A 17,127-nucleotide genomic window follows, 5' to 3' on the forward strand; every position below is an offset into this window, starting at 1 on the left:
CTTTTGGCTGCCCACTGTGACTTCAGTTCTTAATCTCCCTGAAAGTGTCAAAAATCACGCTGCTATTTGGAGGGAGAGCGATTTCTTTTTTATATATATATATATATATATATATATATATACATATATATACACACACACATGCTACTGAGAGTGATGCTTTTCTTAGTATTAAGATCCCCACAATAATGCAGAGAGCTCTGAAATATGTCTGTTCTGTTCACTGTTGAATAAATAACCACAGTGGTTCATCTACACATGTCAGAGAATGTTTTAGCCATGTATTTTCACTCAAGCATTGGTAGTATTTTTAGAAAAACTGCATGATGAGTCTGTCACCAAGGTCTAAATATAGGTCAAAAATGTTAGTGTAATTAACAAAAGAAATCACTTTGGTATTTGCAACATGCAACCTTTAAAGCTCTAGGTAACTACTGTTCTGTATTACTCACACAAAGTGAGTATACACACAGTTTTTCTCATTAATGACATATTTGATTTTAAACAAATAGACCAAGTGCATTAAATGGCACAGCATATATAAAGATGTTTAACCTCACTGTTGATCAAATAAACACAAACTGAAACATCAATTAGTTATTATTTTTAGCATTCTAAATTAGAAATATTGAAAAAGTAATACTACTTAATGATGGAAATAGTTCTGGTTGGAGAATAAATCAGTTCATTGTTTTGGAAAGCAATTTGTCCATAGGAATTTAAAACTGCTAAAATGTTTTATCCTCACTGACACTTTAATCCCACTTTTGGGAATCTGTCGTATGATACCAACCTGAGATATGGAAATAAAAATATGAACAAATGTTCATTCCAGCATTATTTATAATTGGGAAAAATCATCCCACAATAAAAAGATTAATTAAACTATGATACAACCATATTGTGTAATATTACACAGCCATTAATTTATTTTGATAAGAAGGAAAAGACATGTTATTTTGAGTTATGGTGAGACCAACAGTTCAATCCTGAACATGACTGATGCAATTGAACTTAGAAGCCGAGAATGATTGGGCATTGTTGGTACTTGGAGAAAAAATATAACACTGATTGCATTTGTGATATTTTTATTGGTCAGAACTCAATTGGATGCAGGTGACAGACTCAAATCAGCTAGCTTATGATACGATTGGTAAAGTTTAGTGTTGTTTTCAGAGCTAAATCAAATGCTAAAAACAACAACAGCAGCAACAACAAAACTCTTAAGAGGGCAGAATCCAAGATAGCCTGAGGGAACACAAAGATTATAACCAAAGCTTCCAGAGTTTTGCATCTCTTACCTTGCCTTCTCTTTGAATGTTGGCTCAGACTTTCCTTCCACAAATGCAGTTCTATACACACAAGGAATAGAATTACATGGCACAGGACAGTCTTCTGTGAGTATGTGAGTATGTTTGTATCCACAAAGGAAAGACTTTCCTAGGGAAAGTCTCCACTTCACTCAACTTGTGTTATGGATCTGAGCAAAACGATGCTAACTCCTTTCCTCCTCCAATTAAAAGGGAGTAGACACATATCCACCCACTCCAGTGTTCTTGCCTGGAGAATCCCAGGGACAGGGAGCCTGGTGGGCTGCCGTCTATGGGGTCGCACAGAGTCGGACACGACTGAGGCAACTTAGCAGCAGCAGCAGCAACAGACACATATCCACTGAGGGAGTCAGTATCACAGATGCCAGCTCAGTACATGCCTCCTAGAACACAATCAACATGATATAAAGAGTATAATTAAGAAAACAAAATGGGAAAAAAACTGTAAGATCAAGCCACTCAAGGTAGCTGTTGTCTTATTCTCTGTACATCTTCTGCCCAAGCAGGGCCTGCTTCACCTACACACTATTCACATGACTGGCCTTCCTACATACTTGCCCCAGGCTCCAGTTAGTGATTGTTCTTAAAGGAGTGGGCAGTGAGAGGCCTGCCTCTCTGTTAGAGTCCCTGGTAACTGATGAGTCAACCTAAAGTCAATTCCCGTATAATTGGTAATCTCTCCTTTCCTCCCTGGAATGAAGACTACCATAATGTCCTGCCCCCCAAATGCCTCACAGGGTGTGGTGTTGCTCCAGGACCTTGTTTCACATGATTAAGCCTCTTTATGCATTAAACCAGTGTTCCCCAGTATTTTGAGCACAAGCAACCAGTTTCATGAAAGACAATTTTCCCAAGGACTGAGAAGGAGAGGAAGCCGATGGTTTCAAGATGATTCAACTGCATTACATTTATTGTGCACTTTTTCAATCCCTGGGTCAGGAAGATTCCCTGGAGAAGGGAATGGCAACCCACTCCAGTATTCTCACCAGGATAATCCCATGGACAGAGGAGCCTAGTGGGCTACAGTCCATGGGATCTCAAAGAGTTGGACAAGACTGAGTGACTAACACATGTTTATTTCTATTATTATTACATCAGTTCCCTCTCAGAGCATCAGGCATTAGATTCCAGAAATTGGGGACCCTGCATTAAACCACTAATGTCTCTATCACTGACCCCAGGTTCTTTCTCCACCTTTGACACTGGGCAAGTTTAGTTCTTACAGGCTGCAGTCCAACAGAAATATACCAACATTTTTATGACAGCAGCATTATAGCTTTTAAAATATAAACACAAACCAAACAAATTTTAAAAAGAAAAATTCTCTGAATAAACCACCTTTCAAATTTTCTACAATGAACTCACTTTTTTTCTTTTTAAATTGCTCCACAAGTATTTCACGGCTTCCCAGGTGGCTCTGTTGTAAAGAATCCACCTGCAATGCAGGAGACACAGGTTAGATCCCCAGTCTGAGAAGATCCCCTGAAGAAAGAAATGGCTACCCACTCCAGTATTCTTGCCTGGAGAATCTCATGGACAAAGGAGCCTGGCAGGATACAGTCCATGGGGTTGCAAAAGAGTGGGACATGACTTAGTAGCTAAATAACAAGTGTTTCAGAAAGTAAAGAGAGAGGGAGTTTAAATAAATATATAGTAATGTAAAATGTTAATACATTATAGAAATGGCAAAGTATTGTTGAGTCCTAAAATAGGAGTTTTGTTAGCATATGGGCATTTCTATGCCTAAGCAGCTAAAAAGCAATAAAGGGCTTTTGATCAATTGAATTAATGATGTCGCCGGAAGAAAAGGTAGGCAGAAATACACAACATAAATTTAGAAGAAACAAACATTTTGTTACACGTTTTTACAAATGCAGAAAATGTGTGCTGTTTGCTTAGAAATGCTGGTATGAACTTACTTTTCTTTCGGAAAATAATTAAACAGGGTGACATAAAGCAGAGTTACTCTTCCAATTTATGTGAACCTAGCAGCCTTGAAAATAACCCTATCTCTGGAAAAATTATTACAAAGACTCAGTTTTGGACTTGGTTTGTCAAATTCAGGGTATTATACTATGAGGACCAAGGGATTCAAAATCTATCCTGTAAAGTTTATGGTATCTTGTTTTTCAGATCTGAGAGATGAGCAGAGTGTGCCCATTTTCTTGAAACATGGCCACCCAGTGTATCAAAGGTTAAGACTTTGATAAGTTGGCTTTTCTGATGGTTTCTTAAAGTTTATGGCCATAAATTTATATTATAGATCACGTACTTCCTCATATTAAAATATTAAGACCTTTTACCTAAATGTCAGGCAGAATCAATGAAAATGATAAGTTGGCACCCTTTTCTCAGTGAGTTTTAAAACTTCAGTTTTAAACTTCAGTTAAACTTTCTAAATAATACAGAAGTAATTTTTTATTAAATCATTTAGCTCAGACATTACAAAGTAAAATCCCATGAAAAGCATGAAAAGCAGGCTTTCTTAACACTTCTCTATGAAGACCTATGCTGTTTACTTGAACATAAGGACAGTTTGTGATGACACAGTCATTCATTTATGTCCTTGGCATACCCCACAATGGGTGGCAGTTCTAATGATGTTCTTCCTACTAAAAACAAGAGAATCACTGCTTGATGGGGAATTTGGAGGTCCATGAGATGGAGATAAATGTATTATCAAATATGAACAATTATCCCCCAAATGTATATACTAAAACAACCTCATCTTCACTAGATGGTAAAACACAGAAATATTTGGTAGAAAATCTATCCATGTATCTGTGGTGCATGTGTACTCAGGCATGTCAAACTCTTCACAATGCCATGAACAATAGCCTTCCAGGCTCCTCTGTGCATGGAATTCCCCAGGCAAGAATATTCGAGTGGGTTGCCATTTCCTCCTCCAGGGTATCTTCCCTATCCAGAAATCAAATCAGCGACTCCTGCATCTCCTTCATTGGCAGGTGAATTCTTTTACCACTGAGCTACCTGGGAAGTCCATCCATGTCTCTACCCTGTAAGTTAGCAGTGGGCAGAGAACATACCTACATGGAGTCACTGTGATGGTCAAATAGAGAAAAAATGGAGCTGAAACCCAACTTTGAGAACAGGCCTATGGGACTTCTCTGGTGGTTCAGTAGTTGACTTTGCCTTCCAGTGCGGGAGTATGAGTTCATTCCCTTCTCACGTAGCTAGGTTCCCATAAGCCTTTCAGCCAAAAAATATGAACAACAGCAACATTGCAACTAATTCAATAAAGACTTCAAAAAAACGGTCCATATCAAAAAATCTTTTAAAAAAGAGAGAATGTGCCTAAGAGCCCAGGATGGGTCACAGAAACCTTCTGTACCTTATTCCATAATTTAATTCATAAGTAAGGTATAAGAAAAGGAAGAGTAAAACAACATATGAATAATCAGGTCCACATATCTCCCCTCTGCTTTCAGGATTTATCTCCTGCTTTCAGATGGTAAAGAATCTGTCTGCAATGCAGGAGACCTGGGTTCGATCCTTGGGTCAGGGCGATCCCCTGGAGAAGGAAATGGCTATCAACTCCAGTATTCTTGCCTAGATAATTCCTTGACAGAGGAGCCTGGCGGGCTACAGTCCCTCGGGTTGCAAAAAGTCAGACATGACTGAGAGACTTACACTTTCATAGACTAAGCAGCCAGAAATCAGTATCTTGGAGTCACACAGCAGGCACATTCAAGGTATGTATTTAAGCAATTCTTCGGATTAAAGTCTGATACTGATGTTCAGACTTCCCTGGTGGCTCAGACGGTAAAGCGTCTGCCTACAATGCGGGAGACCGGGGTTCGATCCCTGGGTCGGGAAGATCCCCTGGAGAAGGAAATGGCAATCCACTCCAGTACTATTGCCTGGAAAATCCCATGGACAGAGGAGCCTGGTAGGCTATACTTCATGGGGTCTCAAAGAGTCAGACACGACTGAGGGTCTTCTTTCACTTTCTGATCAAAGTCTGATACTGATGTTAGTTTCTTATTGTGCAGTTTCAATGAGGTTGATACAAATGAACATGAGGTTATTCCAAAGTTAGAAGTCTCCTATGAATCAATTCTTGGACTTCAGAGGAGCTGATGAGTCAGGAGTAGCCTCAATCATCTGGGTAAAACAATAAAATCCTGTAATTCAGAGGACAGCAGCCAATGAGGCCATACCATGGAAAAGTTGCTCCTCACATACTGGGGTAATACACAGCTTGAATCCTTTTAAAGAGTTGAGATCTGTTCTACTTAACATTGGACATATATGTCCAGTGAGTAGGTTGGACATAAATATTCAATCAAATTACATAAATCCACAATATGTTTTTATGTAACAAACTCTCACTCATTCACAGATGTATGGGATTTTTCATATATGTACATCACTGTAAGAGTATCCCTTTGTAAGAACTTGAAACCACAGGGCTAAGGGCCATTACAAATACAATAAGAATCTGCTCATTTGACAGAATAACACAGCAAACTCCCATTGGAATTCTGTGGTTATTTAGACAGTGCTGCTGATATTGTTTTGGCTTTTCCTTTGGCAATCTTGTCACTAATTCAGATAACATTTACTTTGGCAAAACACATCATACCATTTTCAGTTGTCCCTTACTTCTCTGCTTATTCCTTTTTAGCTAATAAGAATTACAACTCCTTCCAAAGTTTAACAGTTTAATTAACTTATCTCTTATTATTCTGATGATGATACTAATTTGTGTAAACTGAAAGTGATTGATTTTATCCTTTATTTAACTCCTTGAGGTCCCAATTACTAATAACTGGGTTGAGAATATTACTTTGAAGTTAATGGCAAATAGCCATCAGAAAACATTTTATGTGTATTCTAAGTATCAAGTGTTAACTAATACAATGTCTATGAAGGGTATGATTAGAACTGAAGCACTCCCTGATCCATTTTTCTCTCTCTTACTCAACACTAGGACCAAGAAAGAGAAGAGTGAAAACTGGAGAGTGAAAAATAGATCAGGGAGTGCTTCAGTTCTAATCAGAACCTTTATAGACATTGTATTAGTTAACATTTGACACTTAGAAAGAATACACATAAAATGTGTTCTGATGGCTATTTCCATTAACTTCAAAGTAATATTCTCAAAAGCCAAAGTCGCTCAGTCGTGTCTGACTCTTTGCAAGCCCATGGGATTCTCCAGGCCAGAATACTGGAGTGGGGAGTCTTTCCCTTCTCCAGCAGATCTTTCCAACCCAGGGATAGAACTCTGGCCTCCCGCATTGCAGGCAGATTCGTTACCAGCTGAGCCACAATGAAAGCCCAAGAATACTGGAGTGGGTAGCCTATCCCTTCTCCAGCAGATCTTCCCAACCCAGGAATCGAACCAGGGTCTCCTGCATTGCAGGTGGATCCTTTACCAAATGAGCTATCAGGGAAGCCCTGATATTCTCAATCAAGATGTTTCTCTGGAAATTTAGACTCCTAGTCAACTGTCTACTTGACGTCTCCTCTTGGATGTCCCATGGGCATCTTGAATTTAACAAATCCAAAACAAGACTCCAAACCTCTTTTCAAAATCTGCTATCTTCTCTATCTCCATTTAGTTCTTTAGGTTGAAAGTGCTAAAGTGGTTGTCTTTGATTTCGCTCTCTTACATTATTTGTAATTCTCAAGCAAATTTAGTTGAATTCACCTTCGAAAGGTGTCCAGAACCTATACACTAATCATCACGGTCATTGTTACCATCTTTATACAACTACCATGATTTTCTCCTGAATCTGTGTTATAACCTCCTCACTGGTCTTTCCATTTTGCCTTTGCCTAATAGAGTCTGTTTGTTTGTTTGTTTTTTCCCCTAAAGATACAAAGAATCCTTTAAAAACCAAAGATGGGTATTCATAACCATCCTAGGGTGTCTCTTTCCTTTCAGAATAAAAAGCAAAGATCTTCCAGTGACCTATGACACCCAGTATTCCCACCACACCCAATCTTGTCATTGTCACCTCTCTCTCATGTCCTACAACTCTCCCCTTCTCTTTCTACTCTGGAATCCATGGCTATCCCATTACTTCAAAAATGTGCCAGAAATGTGCCAATTTCATAATTTTTGCTATATCCTCTACCTAGCATGGGGCTTCCCTGGTGGCTCAGTGGTAAAGAATCCACCCGCCAATGCAGGAGACCTGGGTTCTATCTCTGGGTTGGGAAGATCTCCTGGAGGAAGAAATGACAACCCACTCCAGTATTCTTGCCTGGGAAATTCCCTGGACAGAGGAACCTGGCAGGCTATAGTCTGTGGGGTCGCAAAAGAGTTTGGACATGACAGCAACTTAACAACAAAAACTACATAGCATATTCTTCCTACAGATATTGACAGCTTCCCTCACCTCCTTCTGATCTTTGCTAAAGTATCAGAACCTTGGCACTTCCCTGGTGGTCCAGTGGTTAAGACTTCGCCTTCCAGTGCAAGGGGTACAGGTTTGATCCCTGGTCAGGGACCTAAGATCCCACATGCCTCGTGGCCAAAAAACTAAAACATAAAGCAGAAGCAATATTGCAACAAATTCTTTAAAGTCTTTAAAAATGGTCCACAGAAAAAAAAATCTTAAAAATAAATCAGCATCTCATTTAGGCATTCCTTAAGAAAATTATTTAAAATTGCAAGGCTCCAAAATGCTTCCAATACTTCTACTTAGTCAATCCTGATATCTTTTCCTTAATATTTATCTGACATACTGGAAGTGCTTTCCCAATAGCTCAAGAGGTAAAGAATCTGCCTGCAGTGCAAGAGATGTAGGAGATGCAGGTTCAATCCCTGGGTGGGGAAGATCCCCTGGAGGAGGAAAGGGTAAACCATTCCAGTATTCTTGCCTGGAAAACCCCATGGACAGAGAAGCCCAGAAGGCTATAATCCATAGGGCTGCAAAGAGTCGGACATAACTGAGCATGCATGCATACCCATACTAGAGCTATCAGGTTAAATTTCTCCCATGGCAGACATTGAGACAAGAATTTTATTGCAAGTAGTGGTTTATTAGGTGAGTAATCCCAGAAAGTACCAGTAGAGGAATAGATAAGTGAAGCTGGAAGAAGAATGCCAATACAGGTTACGTTAAAGAGCAGGTTACAGCTGTGGTTAACTAGAGCTCAATTGTCATGGGAACATATGGGCAATCTTAGAGAAGAGACCTGTGTTGTCTTACATGAGCTATGAGAAAACTAGTGTATTTAATTGTCAAGTCACTTAAGGCAGTTCCTTCTTTCTGCGGCGGCATATGCATTATTGCAGAATATATCAGGCAGCCATAGAAAGCCCTCAGGCAATTTGTTGAAAGTGTTTGCTGCAAGAAGCCATTAGATCTGAGCACACAAGGAAAGAGCTTGCTACAGATACTGTCCGCTACAGTATACCTTTTGCACAATTCACATCTACTCATTGCCCTGTTAAGTTCATTCATTCTATCTAGCACTGATTCTTTAAGGTCATGGTTAGTCATGTCTGTACATATGCATCGGGGGCTGTGCTGGGTCTTTGTTGCTGTGGGTGTGCTTTCACTAGTTGTCGTGCAGACTTCTCATTACAGGGACTTCTCTCATTGTGGCTTGAAGGCTCAAGGGCACTCAAGCTTCAGTAGTTGTGGCACATAGGCTTTGTTGCCCCATGGCATGTGGAATCTTCTGGGAACAGGAATCAAACCTAGGTCCCCTGCACTGGCAGGTGGATCCTTAGCCATTGGACCACCAGGGAAGTTCATCATAATTTCTATTAATAAATAGATAAATGCAATGTTAAAACAGGAACATTGCTGGGAAAGTTATGGATCCCTACTATTACAGTTGGTTCTCCAGGTAGTAATTTGATTGCTTGACAAGTGGATTACATCAGACCTTCATTCCTGAAGGGGCTGAGATCTTATTACTATGTCCTTGTCTGGATTTGACTGTTTCAATTGTCCTTTCAAGGCTATTGCTAGGGCAAGAACACCAAGAGCATCTCAGTGAATTTTTGTGTTCAACACAACTGTTTATTGTGCTATTAAGTAGCTGCAGTCTTATATTCTCATGATAATAAAGATCAATTATTGCTTCCAGTAAATACACATCTCTTTTTTCCCCATTAGTCTTCTGGCAGGAGAATCCCAAATAGTGACCATAGGTGTAGTCTGTGTTGTAACTATAATAGAAATGTTCCCTAACCTCCAAGAAGCAAACTATTTAATCACATGGATCCTGAAGATGCATGGAGTGGGAGCACATATTCTGTAGGTGGAACACAAGGAAGGGTTGTAAGCATGGTCACTCCTACCTCCAACACTTGGCTCCTGAACCTATGTAGTCCAGCTATCAGGAACACTGAACCAGGCATTGGGGGATTTTGTTTGCTTTATTTTTTTTTAATATATAGTGTATCTTGAAGGACAGCAGAATGTTACCCTCAGACTGAAGCCTTAAATGTGCCTTTAAAATGTTGTTTCAGGGTTCTACCAGATTGTCAACTGGTGACTTTGTACAGTTAACTACACGAATATTTTCTGAGTTATTTTATGTTTAAATTATCTTGGCTTAGTATTAATATGATGGAGTCTTGCTTTCAGTAAATTAAATATCTTTTTATGTCTGGGCCCATTTTCCTCCTATATGACAGAAGAAGATTGAGCTGGGTGATTTATAAGAACTTTTCCAGTTCTCATTTACTCTCTATCTTATCCAGATAGGCAAAAAGCTATTTCTGCATCATTTTGGTATTTGTGTTATGGAGAAAATACATAGTTGTTGAGCTTGACCTTGTGGTGGCCAATATGTGCTAATAGTATGTACCCAGATGCTGTTTTCTCATCGCAAAGTATCTCCTTAATTTATATCTATATGAAATGTCCTAGGAGACACTTTAAAAACTTTAAAATTATAGGTGCATTAACATCATAAAGAAATCGGTAAAGCTAATGAAATCCAACAAACTAACAATTGTGAGTAAATTAATTCTGTAAATAAATGAATATGCCAAGAACTGGTAATTGCCGTATTTGGATATTATTTTCTATATTTCTTTTAAAAAGATTAGTGGATGAAACACTTAAGTTACAGAATTCATACCACTATAAAAATGTTGAATAAGTCAGATAATATTCTGAACCTCTATGCAAACCAAAAACAACTTGGTGCAATTTTATAATTTCAGTCTTGATTGGGGAGCTGGAAAACCTGTTTTCTAGATGAGTTTTACCCTACTATTCCAAAATGTGTGATTGTATTTATGAAATGATAAAAATCGTCAAAGGCAGGCATATTCTTATACTTGTAGTAGATGAATCACCCTTAATTTTGACTACAGGGATCCAGCCTAAATAATTCATTATCAGAATTAGAGGCAGATCTAATTCTCCCATATAGGTAAGTCTAGACTTCTACTATTCACCAGTGTTAAGAATTACAAGGTCAATGACCTTAGAGCTATGATAATTGTATCAAGCCTAAGAATAACAAGATTGTTACTAATACATTCAAAAGACAATATTATTTCAAATATTGGAAATAAAGTTTAGATTGTAGAAAATTATTGGGAATCAGAAAGTAAATGGTTTAGAAGTAAACAGGAAAGGCCGAGGTTGTTATTTATTATTAGAGGTTTTGAATTGATGTTATATGTTACTTATTGAGCAAATATTTATTGAGTTTCTGATAAGTGCCAAGTATCCTTCCAGATGCTTTCCAGGTGCTGCTATGGTAAAGAATCTGCCTGCCAATACAGGAGACATAAGAGATGCAGGTTTGATCCCTTGACCAGGAAAATCCCCTAGAGAAGAGAATGGCAACCCACTCTAGTATTCTTGCTTGGAGAATCTCATGGACAGAGGAGCCTGGCAGGCTACTGTTCATTGAGTCATAAAGATCTGGACATGACAGAAATAACTTCGCACTTAGCACATCCTGCTGCTGCTGCTGCTAAGTCACTTCAGTCATGCCCGACTTTTAGTGACCCCATGGACTGCAGCCCACCAGGCTTCCCCGTCCATGAGATTTTCCAGGCAAGAGTACTGGAGTGGGGTGCCATTGCCTTCTCCTTCTAGAATTCCTCCTGACATGGATCTTATAGTCTGAGAATGTCTTACAGGGAAAAACAGGAATTTTTTTTTTTTGAAGTATGGTGTTGGTAAATTATACAGTATGCAAGATGATGTGATAAAAAAAAAACTATGAAAAGTAAAGATAAAATAAAGAGAGGTACAGTAAATGAGGAAGGTAAAGGATGTTGCATTTTTTTTTTCCTAAAAGATGGTAAGCAGAGAGTGCACTGAGTTAATGTGAATAAAAGTTGGATGAAACAACAAGCCATAAACCCTCTAAATATTCAAAGAAGAGCCATCCTAGATGTAGAAAGAGAATGTGCAAAGTTTCTACCCCAGAAACACGCCTGACAAGTTCAAGAACATTAAGGAAGACAAGTGTGGTGGAGGTGAGTGAGTAAAGGGATAAATCATAAGAGACAAGGTCAAAAATATTCACAAGAGAACTGATCATGTGAGACCTTCGAGTTCATCACCCACTCAAAGCAAGGTGGGAAGCCACTGGAGGGCTTTGAGGGGAAAAGAAGTGGCACGATCTAACACAGATACAATTACTACCTCTGTTGTGTTTACAATAGACAGAAGCAAGCTTGGAAGGAAGTAGGAGGACAAGTCAAAAGTTGTAGTGAAAATCTAGAAAAAGATTGGTCCAGGGGTATGTTACATTGAAGATAGTGAGAAGAGGTTTTATTCTTAAGTAGGCTTTTTTTTTTTTTTGACAGGAATGGGGGCGCATGGCATATGGGATCTTAGTTCCTCTACTATTGGAATTGAACCAGTAACCCTTGCATTGGAAAATGGTGTCTTAACCACTGAACAGCCAGGGAAGTCCCAGATATTTGGAAAATAGAGGAAACTTGATTTTTTTGTAGAAAGATGGAGTTCTTATTTAATGATATTAGAAATAACATGTTTTGGAGATAATATAAGGAGTGTTACTCTGATATTCAAAATCTTAGAGATTTACCTGGAAATATTGAGTAGGCAGTTGGCTGCGTTGCTCTGAAATCCATAGGAGTGGTAAGCTTAGAAATAGAATTTAAAGTATTAGAAGAGTGAAATTACCAAAGGAGTGGAGGGAAGAAAAGAGAGCTGTAGTAACATTAGAGTTTTAGAGTTATCACAAAATAGCCCTTTTCTTTAAAATTATAGCCTTTACATTAAAAGCATCACTTGATCTCCCAGTCGATAGCTAAGCCAATAAAGTAGTCGTTCATCTCCTAGCTATTAGTTAATAATTTAGGCATGTTCAGCTATCATAATAATTCAACTATAATTTAATAATTCAGTGAAAATTCGAGATTTTTTTTTAATGCTTTCAGTTCGCCCTTAGGGTAAATAATCTATACAACATGCATAGCATAATCAGGAAGGAGCAAACACACTTTTGAATCTCTGATGAAAGCCACCAAGGATATATGTAGCACACAACATTGCATCATTGGACTCAGAAATCATTACATGCAATGTTAATGCGTGAAAATATGTAAATTCATGGCTTCTACAATATGCTTTTCCTAACTCACAGGTGTAATAGGCAAAAAAAAAAAAAAAAAAAACAACACAGTATTTAGGACTTTTCTAGGAATAACAGTGACATTTTGCAGGTTTTTAAAATTTATTATAGTCACAAAGGGAAAAAGTCCCTGGAGGGATATAGATGCTGTACTCATAAGTGGTAATTTGAGGTCACATTTAATAAAGGGGCAAACGTGACAGCAAGATTCAAAGGGGCGACTTGGTAGATGTCATAAAACTAGTAAGTTCTATAACTGTCATTTAAAACTTAACTCTTTCTGACTTCACATTCACAGATTTAACATGATACCACACTTTTAGCATCTACCTTCACAGTTGAAATGGACAAGTTAGAGGAAAAAATCCAAACCTCCAAATATTTCAACAGACCTGTTCACATACATAAAGCTTTGTAGATTAATGTTTTAGAGCAGGAAATATAATATTGCTTCCATTAGAAGAGAATAATAAAAGTGAAGATTCTTCAAAGAATTTAGCACAATTAGAATCACTAATAAGAAAATGCACTAAAATACATTTGTGTTATTTATTTATGGTGAAAAGAAACTTTCTTACTAAATATTGTAAGCATTAATTAAGGGGACCAGTAACTATTGATAAACACTGGGGGATTTCTCTGATGGTCCAGTGGTTAAGAATTCGCCTTCCAATTCAGGAAATGCAGATTCAATCTCTGGTTGGGGACTAAGATCCCATACGCTGGAGAAGGAAATGGCAACCCACTCTAGTATTCTCGCCTGGAGAATCCCACGGATGGAGGATCCTGGTGGGCTACAGTCCATGGGGTCACAGAGAGTCGGACACGACTGAATGACTTCAGTCACTCACTCACTCACTTGCTCATGCCGCAGGGCAACTAAGCCCGCAAGCCACAACTAGAGAAGCCTGTGTACCACAACAGAGTCCATACATTGCCACAAAGACCAGCACAGCTAAAAAAGGGAAAAAAGAAAATTTCAGAGGGAAATCACTATACACTATTGTTAGGCATCACCGGATAACTTTTGTACCTAAGCCCCCATGTACACTTTTTGAAAATTATAAACACTGGGATATTTCAAGAATGTAACGGGTTATTATTGTATGTTTGAGTGCTCATGATCATTCTGTTTAGTCTGCTTCCTCAGTGCTTCATGCCTTTGTCCTTTTCTTTCTCTTTCCATTATCCTAACTCAGCTTTATTTCTTGGTCAGACTCACATCATCTCTCATAGTTGGGGAAAAAAAAAATCAGACACTTACACTATCCTCAGCATTTAAAGATTAAGGTATGCCTACAAATATGAAACTTCTGTGGTTAATTATTTTTCTAATCCTATGGCCAGTTAAATCTAATAAGCCTTACATCAACATTAACATTCTTTACCATCCAGTATAAAAAAACCCTCATCTATCTTTCCTATACCATTTTTTATATGATGCTTTGAGTTTCCTTTCCCTGACCAAACTGACAACTTCTCACCACTACCCAAACCACAATTGAGAAAACTTTAGAAAATTCTAGAATCAAAAATTGCATATCCCTCCAGCACTGGGTAGTAAAATTATTTTTAAATAGTCACCAGTACTATTCCTAAATTAATACATGTTTATTAGACTGAATTTCTAAAGCATAGATTTGAGTTTTCAGAGTGTTGGATTGGTTGGGACATATCCAATGATGAATAAAGTAACAATGACACCTGGTAGGCATCATAAAATAGAAATATAGAACTTCTTATTAGAAGCAATTAACCTAGGTAGAAACATTCTCTCTGCTCCTGCTGTCACTGCTGAGACCACTTAGCAGATACACTGACTCCACTCACCAGGCAACTTGGAGGACCTCCAATAGGCTAAGATAAAATTCATCATCCATTCCTAACAAAAACTCCAAAAGGCATAGAATAAGGTTAATTAAGTTTGATTCCTGGGCTGGGAAGATCCCTTGGAGAAGGAAATGGCAACCCACTCCAATATTCTTGTTTGGGAAATCTCATGGACAGAGGAGCTTGGCCAGCTACAGTCCATGGGGTTGCAAAGAGTCCGACATGACTGAGCAACTAAGCATACCTGCATACACATATATACTCTGAACATTATATATGTGTGTATATAAGTACATATATATATATGTGTGTATATATACATATATATGCATATGTATACATGTATATATGTATATATATGTATGTATATGTGTACATATATATATTCCATAAAGTTTTGTAATAGATATGTGTATATGTATATACATATAAAATGTGTTTATGTGTGTGTGTAATTGCTATAAACTCAAAAAGAGACCAACCAAACCTGAATGTGTGAAGAACGGGAAACAGCATATGTGTTAGGCTAACAGTTATTATTTTATAATCACACACATGTACACACATGTACATGTACACATATCTACATAAGCACACACATGTATTTTTATCCACATACATATATAAAATTTTATATATTAGATGTTTCACAACTTTTGCATTTTTAATAAATTTTTATTTATTTATTTACTTTTGGTTACACTGGGTCATCATTTTTTTGCATGCGGGCTTTCTCTAGCTGCAACAAGTGGAAGCTACTCTTCATAGCAGCACCCGCATTTCTCATTGAGGTAGCTTCTTTGGTTGCAGCTCCTGACTCTAGGGTGTGTGGGCTCAGTAGATGTGGCAAATGAGCTTAGCTGTCTGGTGGCATATGGAGTCTTCCCACACCAGGGATGAAACTTGTGTTCCCTGCATTGGCAGGCAGATTCTTAACCACTGGACCACCAGGGAAGCCCAACTTCTGTATTTTAATTTATTTTGGTGCACTTTTAGGTTTACAGAAAAATTGAACAGAAAGTGCAGAAGAGTTCCTGCATTCTCCTCTGCACTCCTCCTCAGTCATTTTTTCCCATAATTAAATCTGTCATTTTCCATAATTAAATCTGGCATATTTGTTACAAAGTATGAATCATAATGGTACATCACTAACTAAAGACTGCAGTTAGGGTTCATCCTTTGTGAATAGTTCTATGGCTTTTGAAAAATGCATATCAAGTAAGTACCATTACAGTATCATATAGAACAGTTTCATCATCCTAAATGTCTCCTGCACTCCACCTGTTTCTCTCTCTCCACAAACTACTGGAAACCACTGATCTTTTCATCGTATCTTTAGTTTTGCCTGTTCCAGAATGTCATACATTTGAAATATATACAATGCAGCCTTTTCAAACTGTCTTCTTTTATTCAGCAATATGCATTTGAGTTCATGTCTTTTAGTGGCCTGTGTTCATTGCTTTTTTATTTTTGAATACTATTCCACTGTATGGATATACCACAATTTATGTTCATTAATCTATTGAAGGACATCTGGATTTCATCCAGTTTGGGGCAATTATGGATAAGGTTGATACATATATTCATGCACAAGTTATTGTATTGACATACATTTTCAATCATTTGAGTAAATAGCAAAGAGCATGATTGCTCATCATAAGATAATGCACTGTTTGTAAGCAGTTGTCAAACTCTCTTTCAAAAGGTTGTGCTGTTTTTCCATTGCCACCAGCAAGGAACAATAGTTCTTACTCCAGATTTTTGTCAGTATCTGGCAACCTCAGTATTTTTGGGATTCTAATACATGTGTAGAGATATCTCTTGATTTTAATTTTCAATTCTCTAATGAAATTGTTGCACACCTTTTCATATGCTTATTGGCCATCTGTTTATTTCCTTTGCTGATGCTTATTCATATTTTTGGGTTGTGTGCTTTCCTCTTGTTGTGTTTTAAGAGTTTTTTTTTTTTTTCTTTGACTTATTTTGAATAAAAACCATTATCACATATACATTTTGCTTTTGTTGTCTTCCAGTTTATGGCTTGTCTTTCCAGTCTTTTAACTGTGACTCTCCAGAGTACAAGTTTTTAATTTTAATGAGTCCAACTTATCATTTTCTTCCATGTGTTGTCCATTTGATGTGCATGCTAAAAACTCATCACTAAGTCCAAGGTCAGATAAATCACATATATTATCTTTTAAAAATGTTATAATTCATGTTATACATTTATATCCATGATCAATTTTGAGTCATTTTTTTTGTGAAATGTGTAAGGTGTGTGTCTAGCATCATTTCTTTGCACATTGGCATCTAGTTGTGCCACCACCACTTGTTGAAAAAAACATTTTTCCATTGAATTATCTTTGTCAAAGATAAATTGATTATGTTTGTGTGGGTCTATTTC

The sequence above is a fragment of the Bos mutus genome, chromosome 5 (assembly GCF_027580195.1).
Source record: "Bos mutus isolate GX-2022 chromosome 5, NWIPB_WYAK_1.1, whole genome shotgun sequence".
Classification (NCBI taxonomy): Eukaryota; Metazoa; Chordata; class Mammalia; order Artiodactyla; family Bovidae; genus Bos; species Bos mutus.